This window comes from Taudactylus pleione, unplaced genomic scaffold, assembly GCF_031769625.1.
Source record: "Taudactylus pleione unplaced genomic scaffold, aTauple2 ptg000397bl, whole genome shotgun sequence".
In the NCBI taxonomy this organism is placed as follows: Eukaryota; Metazoa; Chordata; class Amphibia; order Anura; family Myobatrachidae; genus Taudactylus; species Taudactylus pleione.
Window position 1 is genome coordinate 7,395,653 of NW_028284799.1, and position 13,410 is coordinate 7,409,062.

At 48.1% G+C, this 13,410-nt stretch overlaps 1 pseudogene; it reads right to left on the reverse strand.

The window, feature by feature from the left end:
• Window positions 1–10,136: 10,136 nt before the first annotated feature.
• LOC148506750 (5S ribosomal RNA) lies at window positions 10,137–10,254 on the reverse strand (annotated as a pseudogene).
• Between the last annotated feature and the right edge of the window lie 3,156 nt (window positions 10,255–13,410).

A 13,410-nucleotide genomic window follows, 5' to 3' on the forward strand; every position in this document is an offset into this window, starting at 1 on the left:
CAGACCTAGTGGAATGAGCCTTCAGAGAAGGAGGGACCGGTAGGCCTTCATGAAGATAGATAAGCTTCAGAAATAGCCATACGGATCCAGGCTGCCAAAGTTTGCTTTGAAGCAGGCCAACCCTTTTTACGGAAGCCATAGAGGACAAACAAAGCGTCCGACTTCCTAAACGAAGAAGTGCGGTCAACATAAGTCCTTAAGGCCCGCACAACATCCAAAGAGGCCTCACCCACGGAAAGACCCGGTGAGTTAAAGGCCGGAACAACTATTTCCTCGTTAACATGAAACTGGGAAACAACTTTGGGAAGAAACTCGGGCCGAGTGCGGAGCACTGCCCTGTTCCCATAAAAAACCAAGAAAGGGGGTCTACAAGAAAGAGCCCCTAACTCAGAAACACGTCTGGCCGAAGCAATGGCCAGAAGGAAAACAGTCTTAGCTGTTAGCCATTTAAGATCCACTGAGCCCAGTGGTTCAAACGGCGGTCCTTGGAGAGCCCTCAGGACCACAGCCAAATCCCAAGGCGCCACAGGTGGAACAAAGGGCGGCTGAATACGGAGAACACCCTGCATAAAGGTGCGCACATCCGGGATTGTAGCAATCCTACGGTGAAACCAGACAGATAGGGCCGAAACCTGTACCTTCAATGAAGCAAGGCGAAGCCCATGATCTAGTCCCGCTTGCAGGAAGGCGAGAATCCGAGACAGACGAAACTCCCGCGGTGCATAACCTCTCGGTCGACACCACTGGAAGAACATATGCCACACGCGATGGTATATCCTCGCGGAAGACGGTTTCCGAGCTCGTAACATGGTACGCACCACAGAGCTGGAAAACCCCCGGGACCTCAGCATGGCAGTCTCAACAGCCACGCCGTCAAAGACAGCCGAGTCAGGTCCGGGTGAAGGCAAGGACCCTGAGACAGAAGGTCCGGTCGTAGCGGCAACCGCAGAGGACTGTCCACGGACAGACCCTGAAGGTCTGAGAACCAGTGCCGTCTGGGCCACGCGGGAGCTATCAACAGGAGCGTCCCTCCTTCCTGTTTGAATTTCCGGATTACCCGTGGAAGAAGGGAGACCGGAGGGAACAGGTATGCGAACCGGAACGTCCACCGGACGGACAGAGCATCCACCAGAGACGCCCCTTCGTCTCTTGTGCGAGACCCGTACACCGGCAACTTGTTGTTGTGCCGGGACGCCATGAGGTCGATTTCTGGAAGACCCCACCTGTCCACCAGTAGTTGAAAAACGTCCGGGTGCAGGGACCATTCCCCCGGATGAACGTCCTGGCGACTTAGAAAGTCCGCCTCCCAATTTAGCACTCCCGGGATGAAGACCGCTGATATGGCCGGAAGATTGCGCTCCGCCCAAACCAGGATCCGAGAGACCTCTACGAGAGCCGCCCGACTGCGAGTTCCTCCTTGCCTGTTTATGTAGGCCACGGTGGTAGCGTTGTCCGACTGGACCTGCACCGGGCGACCCTGGAGAAACCGCTGTGCCTGCTGGAGAGCATTGAAGACCGCACGGAGTTCCAAGATATTTATTGGAAGCTCCGCTTCTGTCGGCGTCCACCTGCCCTGGAACAAGTGTGGACCCGAAACTGCTCCCCAGCCCCGAAGACTGGCGTCCGTTGTCAACAGGACCCAATTTGGAACCCAGAACGGACGTCCCTTGTTGAGGTGGGTCGTCTGTAACCACCACGCAAGGGACAGGCGAACCTCCTGGGTGAGCACAATCGTCTGGGACTTCAAAGACTGAGTCAGCCCGTTCCACTTGGACAGGATCAGGTGCTGCAGAGGTCTGGAGTGAAACTGGGCGTATTCCACCATGTCGAACACCGACACCATGGAGCCCAGTAACCTCATCGCCGAGTGTAAGGACACCCGGCGGCTGTGCAGGCAACTGCGCACCCTTGACTGTAAAGCAGAGATCTTGTCCTCCGTCACGAAGATCCTTTGCTGTCCCGAGTCCAATAAGGCTCCAAGATGCAGAATCCTCCGAGACGGGATTAGAGTGGACTTCTGCCAGTTGATTAGCCAGCCGTGCCGTTGCAGCAGTGCAATGGTCAGGTCCAAGTGGCGTAACAGGAGCTCTGGAGATCCTGCCACCAATAACAGGTCGTCCAAATACGGCAACATGCGGACTCCCTGCAGCCGCAGAGAAGCCGCCATGACCGCCATCACCTTGGTGAAAACACGTGGTGCTGTTGCCAGGCCAAAAGGTAACGCCCGAAACTGGAAGTGGTCGCTGCGGATTGCAAACCTGAGGAACTGTTGATGGCGCCAAAGAATAGGGACATGCAGGTAAGCGTCCTGTATGTCCAATGACACCAAGTAGTCCCCAGGTTCCAGCGCCAGAATGATGGACCGTAGGGTCTCCATCCGAAACTTCGGGACTCGCAAAGACTTGTTGAGTGCTTTGAGGTTGAGAATCGGACGATATGACCCATTGGGTTTCTGTACCAAAAATAGATTTGAATAGAAACCCTGGCCCCTCTGGGAGAATGGAACCGCCACTATAACTCCAGCCTGGAGCATAGTGTGCAATACCTTCCGCAGCTCCGTAGCCTTGTTCCGGTCTGATGGGAGACCCGTGGTGAAGAAGCGAGCCGGGGGTCTGTGCCGGAAGGAGAGGGCGTATCCGTGGGAAACCACCTCCAGAACCCAAGTGTCTGTCGTAGTGGTCGACCAACACTGGGCGAACTGTAGCAGGCGGCCTCCCACCCTGGGATCCCCCAAAGGGAGGCCCGGACCGTCAGGCCGCAGGCTTGTCATCTGGCTTGGGAGCCGGACGTCTGGTACTCCATGCCTGCTTCCGGGGCTTGACCGATTTCTTAGGGCCAGCCTGTCGAGGAAACGACTGTGGTTTGGGCCTGCCCTGGGCCCTAGATGACCGAAAGGACGATGGTCCCGAACCAGAAGGAGCAGCGGCCGACGGGACACAAGCAGATTTGGCTGCCGCCAGTGTGGCCACAATCTTATCCAGATCCGGACCAAAGAGAACTTCTCCGGTAAACGGCAACGCTTCCAGACCTTTCTTGGAATCTGCGTCCGCCTTCCAGGATCGCAGCCACAAGGTGCGACGAGCAGCTACCGCTGCTGAAGAAATTCTAGACACCAGAGTACTAATGTCTAGAGCCGCCTCGTTGATGTAGGTGGCCGAATCACGGAGATTGCCAATCAACTCCGCCTGTTCGGCCGGACAGTCGGATTCAAAAGAAGCCTCTAATGAATCCGCCCAGCGCTCCATCGCTCTGGCAACCCAGCAAATGGCCATAGCCGGCCGTGCTGCCCCCCCTGCAAGGGAATAAGCGGACTTCAGGCAGATTTCTACCTTGCGGTCCGTAGCATCCTTAAGGGAGGACATGGATGGCATCGGCAATGTGGCACTACGGACAAGACGGGTCACGTGAGAATCCACCTGTGGAGGGGATTCCCACTTAGCAAAATAATTATCCGCGAACGGATAAGCCACCGCCAGGCGTCTCTGCGGCTGGTATCTTTTGCCAGGTTGTTTCCACGCCTCCTCTAAATGGTCCACCAACTGATCCGAAAGAGGAAAGACTGTGGCATCGCCCTTCACATCTTTGAAAAAGGCATACTTAGATTTAGCCGCTGGGGGAACTTCGTCCTCAATCACCAAGGCTGTGCGGACCGCCCGAATAAGTCCAGGAATATATACTTTGGACTTAGCATCAGCGTCCTTAGTATGGAGAGGTTCCTGATCGTAAGGATCAAGAATCTCCCCATCATCAGACGTCCCTTCGTCATCCTCATAAGGAGCGGACAGAGACGCCACCGGCCTTTTATGAGGCCGCATCACAGACTCCCCTTGCAACACATTCGACAAGTGCTGTACAGAACTCGTCAGGGAGTTAACCCACGCTGGCTCCTGAGAACCCGGGAGCGGGGAAATAGGGAGACTGTGGGGTACCACCAATTGTCGTGGGAACCCCTGCATGGGTGACGACACCACAGACTGCTGGGACAAACCCCTCGGAGTAAACGCGGGCTGCGGAGCTAACTGGCCCACTAAAGCTGTTAACGCCTGAGCGAAACAAGCCCAGGGCGGCTCCTGTACCGGTGCTGTAACCGTAATAGGCCGCGCCATGGACAAACACTGCCGGCAAAGGCCCTCCGCGCTACCCTCCCCCTCCGCTAACGGTACTTTGCACGTGGTACACTGTAGCCGGAGGGGAAAATCACTTTCAGACATGATGGCACCACGTATGTGACCTCTCTCACCAATTAAGTATTAAATAGGCGAGACACCACCCTGCAGCACCGCACCGCAAGGGCTTTAGCAGAAGAACAGGGACAGTAATAAAGCTGACAGTTTAGAGAAGAAAAGTTACAGGCAGCAGCGCTAGCACAGTCACATACAATGCAGAGATAACAATTCCTGCACTAACAGCGCTGATCACTCAACTACACAGACACAGGGCCTGGTAGGACACAGCGCTGCATACACAGACCTGACCACAGCGGAGGAGAGGTATGCGGGGGGACCCAGACCACGATGCTTCCGTCCAGCGCTTCCAGCAGCGTTCACCATGCGTTCTGGAGAAGATGGCCGCCGAGGAGCAGAGAGGAGGCTGGCCTGGGGGAGGAGCGCTGCCACAGGACCAGTCGGCAGCATGCAGAGAGGGCTGTGTGCAGCGGGGGAGGCGCCGGCTGTGAGACAGGGAAGGCGCGCTCCCCTGGCATGCATTTAACCCCTGGGACGCCGCAGCGCTACCGCTCTGCTGCGGTCCGCTGTCCCAGGGGGTAGTGGAAGCGCAGGTTGGTCGCCTGGCTCCACGCTGCAGCCAGTCCCCAGGGAGCCCCCTGCCTGGGGACTTAGGACCATGTGATCAGCGGGGACCCACCGCGGGACCCCGCTGCTTACCTCTGTCCCCCTTGAATCCGGCCATGGTCCGGAGCATCTGGGGTCACCGCTAGCTGTGACCCCAGACGCCCACCAGCATCCCCGGATCAGTACCGGCGTTCTGGTACCGGCGGGGTGTAGGGAAGACAGCATGGACGTCAGGACTGACTGTCCATGCTGTTCATCCAGATGTGCAGCCACAGCTGCATGAAGAATAAGCTTCAGGGGCTCTTCTAGCCCCCACTCCAACAGGTGCACCCGACTCCGGCCGGGCACCAAACTAAACTGAGGTGCCTTGGCCCGGGGGCGGGGTATAGGAGGGGGACCTAGTGCATCCTGGGAGGCTGAAAGCTTAACTCTTTGGTGCCCTGCGACTGACGTCACACCTATACCCCAAGGTATCCTGTGGATACCCTATGGACCCTGAAGTAGAAAGAAGATACATGCAGCAGCGCTAGCACAGTCACATACAATGCAAGAAAATCAATTCCTGCACTAACCAGTGCTGATCACTCAACTACGCAGACACAGAGTCTGGAAGGACACAGCGCTGCATACACAGACCTGACCACAGCGGAGGAGAGGTATGCGGGGGGACCCAGACCACGATGGCTCCGTCCAGGCTTCCAGCAGCGTTCACCATGCGTTCAGGAAGATGGCCGCCGAGGAGCAGAGAGGAGGCTGGCCTGGGGGAGGAGCGCTGCCACAGGACCAGTCGGCAGTGTGCAGAGAGGGCTGTGTGCAGCGGGGGAGGCGTCGGCTGTGAGACAGGGAAGGCGCGCTCCCCTGGCATGTATTTAACACCCGGGACGCCGCAGCGCTACCGCTCTGCTGCGGTCCGCTGTCCCAGGAGGGTAGTGGAAGCGCAGGTTACATACCTGGCTCCACGCTGCAGCCAGTCCCCAGGGAGCCCCCTGCCTGGGGACTCTGGACCATGTAACAGCGGGGACCCACCGCGGGACCCCGCTGCTTACCTTGCTGTCCCCCTTGATTCCGGCCATGGTCCGGAACATCTGGGGTCACCGCTAGCTGTGACCTCAGATGCTCACCAGCATCCCCGGATCGGTACCGGCATTCTGGTACCGGCGGGGGTGTAGGGAAGACAGCATGGACGTCAGGACTGACTGTCCATGCTGTACATCCAGATGTGCAGCCACAGCTGCATGCAGGAAAACTTCAGGGGCTCTTCTTAGCCCCCACTCCAACAGGTGCACCCGACTCCGGCCGGGCACCAAACTAAATTGGGGTGCCTTGGCTCGGGGGCGGGGTGTAGGGGGGGACCCTAGTGCATCCTGGGAGGCTGAAGGCTTGACTCTATGGTGCCCGATGACTGACATCACACCTATACCCCAAGGTATCCTGTGGATACCCTATGGACCCTGAAGTAGAAATACTAAATTTAACAAAGCGCTGGGATATACAGGTTTAAATAGCAGAGAGCTGGAGAACTGAGTGAGGAGAGATCAAGAGAAGAGAGTAGATCTAAGCAGGGCAGTAACTAGGGGTGTGCGAGAGCCGAGAGCACAGGGCACAATGTCGCCTTGTTATGGCACAGGGTTTTAGTATCCTCTGCATAGCTGACAAGCTCACCTAACGAGCAAGTATAGATTGAGAAGAGAATTAAAGAGAAGTGGAGCCAGGAGAAGAGATAGAGAAAGAGCATTCAGAGAGGTAAAATGTCTGGCTGGGACTTAATGTTTACCATCTAGACAATGTACAACATGTATCCTAGTTTGTGTATCATTCAAGCACTTTGTAGATTGCCACATGAAGAAATAAGTAAACATTTCTGGACAATTCTTACATTATAACCTATTCATTTTACTTTCTTGCTTTTAAAAGATGAATCACCAACAAGGTAGTATATTCATTTATATATTAAAAGTTGTTTTATACCCCTTTCACATTACAAGCAATAACCTGGGTTGTTGCTAGTCAACGCGCAGCTGCCCAGGTTACTGTGCAGTGTGAAATGGACAGGTTTAAATAAGCTGTGTCAATAGACCTAGCATTTCAACACTGGTCATGAGAAAGGTTAAACGAGTGTTCAATCCGGCTCGCGGTGAAGTGTGAACGGGCAACCCAGGTCCAGACGACCCGGGTCCCGTTCACTGCATAGGGAGAGCCGTCACTTGGAGATAAGATCATCTCCAAGCTCCGGCTCATCACGTGATGGCGGTGACGTAATCAACCTGGCATTAGTGCCGGGTTGGTCTACCAGTTTGAAAGGGGTCTCACCCGGGTCGCACCTGGGATGGACGAGTGAACAAAAACCTGGGTGCGACCCATCATATTGATGTGAAAGGGGTATTACCGTTCTATTTTGTATGGTTATGGGTGCACTTCATACTGAGAGGGAGATGCATCACACCTTCTAAAGAGGACAAGTGGAGAAGTTGCTCAGGGCAACCAATCAGCTTCAGCTATAATTTATCAAGTACATTATACAGTCAGGTGCATAAATATTGGGACAGTGACAGAATTTTCAAATTTTGCCTCTATTCACCACCACAATGGCTTTGAAATGAAACAAACTAGATGTGCTTTAACTGCAGACTTTCAGATTTAATTTGAGGGTAATTACATCCAAATCAGGTGAACGGTGTAGGAATTACAACGGTTTCTATATGTGCCTCCCACTTTTTAAGGGACCAAAAGTAATGGGACTATCAACTCAAAAGCTATTTCATAGACAGGTGTGGGCTATTCCCTCGTTATTTCATTATCAATTAAGCAGTTAAAAGGTCTGGAGTTGATTCTAGGTGTGACATTTGCATTTGGAATCAGTTGCTGTCAACTCTCAATATGAGATCCAAAGAGCTGTCACTATCAGTGAAGCAAGCCATCATTAGGCTGAAAAATCAAAACAAACCCATCAGAGAGATAGCAAAAACATTAGGTGTGGCCAAATCAACTGTTTGGAACATTCTTAAAAAGAAAGAACACACCAGAGAGCTCAGCAACACCAAAAGACCCGGAAGACCACGTAAAACAACTGTGGTGGATGACAGAAGAATTATTTTCCTGGTGAAGAAAAACCCCTTCACAACAGTTGGCCAAATCAAGAACACTCTCCAGGAGGTAGGTGTATATGTGTTAAAGTCAACAATCAAGAGAAAACTTCACAAGAGTGAATATAGAGGGTTCACCACAAGATGTAAACCATTGGTGAGCCTCAAAAACAGGAAGACCAGATTAGAGTTTGCCAAGCAACATCTAAAAAATCCATTACAGTTCTGGAACAACATCCTATGGACAGATGAGACAAAGATCAACTTGTACCAGTGATGGGAAGAGAAGAGTGTGGAGAAGGAAAGGAACTGCTCATGATCCAAAACATACCACCTCATCAGTGAAGCATGGGGCTGGTAGTGTCATGGCGTGGGCATGTATGGCTGCCAATGGAACTGGTTCCCTTGTATTTATTGATGATGTGACTGCTGGCAAAAGCAGCAGAATGAATTCTGAAGTGTTTCGGGTAATATTATATGCTCATATTCAGTCAAATGCTTCAGAACTCATTGGACGGCGCTTCACAGTGCAGATGGACAATGACCCGAAGCATACTGCAAAAGAAACCAAAGAGTTTTTTAAGGCTAAAAAGTGGAATGTTATGCAATGGCCAAGTCAATCCCCTGACCTGAATCCGATTGAGCATGCATTTCACTTCATGAAGACAAAACTGCCCCAAGAACAAGCAGGAACTGAAGACATTTGCAGTAGAGGCCTGGCAGAGCATCACCAGGGATGAAACCCAGCATCTGGTGATGTCTATGCGTTCCAGACTTCAGGCTGTAATTGCCTGCAAAGGATTTGCAACAAAGTATTAAAAAGTGAAAGTTAGATTTAGGATTGTTTAGTTTGTCCCATTACTTTTGGCCCCTTAAAAAGTGGGAGGCACATATAGAAACCGTTGTAATTCCTACACCGTTCACCTGATTTGGATGTAATTACCCTCAAATTAACTCTGAAAGTCTGCAGTAAAAGCACATCTTGTTTGTTTCATTTCAAAGCCATTGTGGTGGTGAATAGAGGCCAAAATATGACAATTCTGTCAATGTCCCAATATTTATGCACCTGACTGTATAAAATGAGCTAGAAGCCACTTGTGCTCTTTAGAAGGTTTGATACATTTCCCTCTGACATGTTGGCACCCTATTGGACCTATTTATCAATAAATATTTGCGGCATATTCCCTGAACATATCTGTTTCTGAGGGATACCCGCAAATATTTAGTATCTCCCATATGTATTATGGAGGGATCTCAGCAGTTATCTCGATATCTGCTGCTGTCCCTCCATTTCCAACAGCAGCCACAACACCCATAGGTTCCTATGGGGGATGTGATGTTGTCAGATTGGCCCCCGTAGCTAACGCCATTTGAAGATGGCATTGTGCTACTAAATTTCGTAAAAAGTACCGGGAGAGGGTTCCGAAAGAGGCAATGGCCGCCACGCAAGCATGGTCTGTTTCAGCACAGGAGTGAAGAGACTGCTGATGCAGTCACTTTACTCTGAGCACATTGCAGGGACGAACTCCTTTCAGAAACCCTATCCCTGCTTGTGAAATTTCATACATCCTGGTGCTCTTATCGCATGTGATTATTGATAAATGGGCCTCTATAAGAGCTAAAATGTTTGAACTGCAGTGACCCTAGTGATCAGCACAGTGGCGTAACAAGAGCCGCCGTGGTGCCTTGGGGGCAGTGTTTATGCAGACTTCATGCGGTCTAGCAGTCCGCATGGAATCTGCTGAAAATTTCCCTCCAAAAATGGTTGCCGCCTAGAAAGAGACAGATGCTAGAGGTCCTACTTGACCTCTAGCAGCTGTCAGGGAAGCTAAGGGCACAAAGCGTTACCCAGAAGTGCCGGGAACGCTGGCATAAGATGCAGAGAGCTGCATCTTCTGCCGTGAAACCCCTGACAACAAGTATTAGACATACAAAAAGAAAGAGGAAAGTAGGGCTAGTTGTTGGGGCACACTTAGAAAAATATAATAAAATGTAACTTTTATTAAATATAAATAGATAAAATATAAGGTACCAGAATCCCCCAAGAAAAAACAAAACTATAAAAATATAAATATAAATGGATCTAATGAGATCCTGAGGTGATCCTCTGGCGAAATACTTAACAATTAATAATCATTCCAATGGGTATGATATTTATGGTCAAGAAAGGTAAAGATGTTTAACCATAAATTGGATATACGAATAAGAATATGGTTCGTGGTGCTCTGACTGACATCCTTGGGGTCCCCAAATATTCCTCTTTAATCTACAGCACCTGGTATTCCCTGGGGGTCTCCCTTCCAAGTACTAACCAGGCCTATCACCTTTTAGCTTCCAAGATCAGACGAGATTGGGCATTTTGGTGATGTATGGCTGTAATAATAGTCATATGAGGAAGGGTAGAATGCCCCCACCTAGGTCAGAGCAGAGACACAACCAAATGATGGATGTAGGACTAGTACAGTGAGAAATCCATTTTTATTATAAAAATCGTGTACCAAAAAAGTTTACGCATGAGCATAATTTCATTGTTACACTTATAATTTGTGCGTCAACATTGTCGAAATAGACCGTACTGACAAAATAGGTATTTTCTTGATATATAATTAATGTAACAAGAAAGTGTAACAAATCGCCTTTTAATCCTAATAGGATATCTGCAATAATTGGATGTAACGCATATGTACAAATGACATCTCCTATGTAGCTCACTCTGAGTAATAATAGAGTATCGCAAAATAAACACTCTCAGTTGGTCAAAGATGTCATAAAAATATCACAGTAATAGAGTTATTTGGTATGTATGGATCACAGATAATCTGTTATTAATCTTATCAATGAGCTGATAAATTAGGGTTCCCATACATTTACACAAAAAGGCATAAAATTAGCTCCAGGGTAATTCTGAAGCACAAGTATCTTGGAGGGAACCTTTTAGTCTCAATGTTACAGTTTCCTCATGTACTTCTATGGCAGAATAATCCGCTGTTAGAATGTACAATGAGTTAATAAAATGGGATTCACATACAATACACAAAAAACATAGAACATAAAGTAAGCTCCAAAAGAAATTTCGGGAGCAGATATATATCTTGAAAAAATGAACCCTTTTATCTCAATGTTTCAGTTTCCTCATGTACATCCATACTATGTGGTCCATTCATTTAGAAAAGTACACAGGAGGGAGAGTGAGGTTACAAAGCAGCAATTAGTATATTACTCATTAAGGAAAATATGTATCATATGCGATCACAAATGTCATAATATTCATATAGATGTTATGCATACAGCTTAATCTGCAAGTAAGGGGAACGATTTGGGAATGAAGATCTATGCAGCAGGAAATAGTTTACCTGCTCCAATATTAGAGCCCATGTAGAATTTGAAATAGATATAAAGCCTTCTTGGCTAATACAATACCATCCCCATCGTGGTAGGAGCCCAAAGTCCTAATCCATACGTCGGCTATGCGGCGGCTGTTGGGTTCCCCCACTATGCGGCATGTGAGGACGCGCATTTCGCCCGACTGAGGGCTTGTTCACCTCGTGGTGAAGGCTTTATATCTATTACAAATTCCACTGCAGGAGCTATACTCTATTTAGGGGGGTATAGTACTATGCATATGTACTGAGATTGGTAGTCTCACAAATCGTTCCCCTTACTTGCAGATTAAGCTGTATGCATAACATCTATATGAATATTATGACATTTGTGATCGCATATGATACATATTTTCCTTAATGAGTAATATACTAATTGCTGCTTTGTAACCTCACTCTCCCTCCTGTGTACTTTACTAAATGAATGGACCACATAGTATGGATGTACATGAGGAAACTGAAACATTGAGATAAAAGGGTTCATTTTTTCAAGATATATATCTGCTCCCGAAATTTCTTTTGGAGCTTACTTTATGTTCTATGTTTTTTGTGTATTGTATGTGAATCCCATTTTATTAACTCATTGTACATTCTAACAGCGGATTATTCTGCCATAGAAGTACATGAGGAAACTGTAACATTGAGACTAAAAGGTTCCCTCCAAGATACTTGTGCTTCAGAATTACCCTGGAGCTAATTTTATGCCTTTTTGTGCAAATGTATGGGAACCCTAATTTATCAGCTCATTGATAAGATTAATAACAGATTATCTGTGATCCATACATACCAAATAACTCTATTACTGTGATATTTTTATGACATCTTTGACCAACTGAGAATGTTTATTTTGCGATACTCTATTATTACTCAGAGTGAGCTACATAGGAGATGTCATTTGTACATATGCGTTACATCCAATTATTGCAGATATCCTATTAGGATTAAAAGGCGATTTGTTACACTTTCTTGTTACATTAATTATATATCATGAAAATACCTATTTTGTCAGTACGGTCTATTTCGACAATGTTGACGCACAAATTATAAGTGTAACAATGAAATTATGCTCATGCGTAAACTTTTTTGGTACACGATTTTTATAATAAAAATGGACTTCTCACTGTACTAGTCCTACATCCATCATTTGGTTGTGTCTCTGCTCTGACCTAGGTGGGGGCATTCTACCCTTCCTCATATGACTATTACTACAGCCATACATCACCAAAATGCCCAATCTCGTCTGATCTTGGAAGCTAAAAGGTGATAGGCCTGGTTAGTACTTGGAAGGGAGACTCCCAGGGAATACCAGGTGCCGTAGATTAAAGAGGAATATTTGGGGACCCCAAGGATGTCAGTCAGAGCACCACGAACCATATTTTTATTCGTATATCCAATTTATGGTTAAACATCTTTACCTTTCTTGACCATAAATATCATACCCATTGGAATGATTATTAATTGTTAAGTATTTCGCCAGAGGATCACCTCAGGATCTCATTAGATCCATTTATATTTATATTTTTATAGTTTTGTTTTTTCTTGGGGGATTCTGGTACCTTATATTTTATCTATTTATATTTAATAAAAGTTACATTTTATTATATTTTTCAAAGTGTGCCCCAACAACTAGCCCTACTTTCCTCTTTCTTTTTGTATGTATTGTCTTTTGGGCTATGGGAGCACCACCAACAATTTTCTGAATGATCTTATTTGAAAGCAATGATTACGTATGGTTGGTCCTTTGTGGATACTATTGATCTAATTCGAGAAAACCCGCTCTGTGCAGAATCTTCCCTCTCTTTGTAGTATTAGACCCCTGGCAACGAGCATGAGACCCCTGACAACGAGCATGAGACCCCTGACGATGAGCATGAAACCCCTGGCAACGAGTATAGAAACCCATAGCATGAAACCCCTGGCAACAAACATGGAACCCAGAGCATAAAACCCCTGACGAGCATGAGACCCCTGACAACGAGCAGGTAATTTAAAAGTAATTACAAGCCTTACTGTGGGGCATAATATGGTGTTCAGGGGCATAATGGTATGTGGCATAATGTGTAATGGGCATTACAGTGTGTGGCATAATGTGTAATGGGCATTACTTTGTGTGGCATATTGTGTAAAGGGCATTACAGTGTGTGGCATATTGTGTAA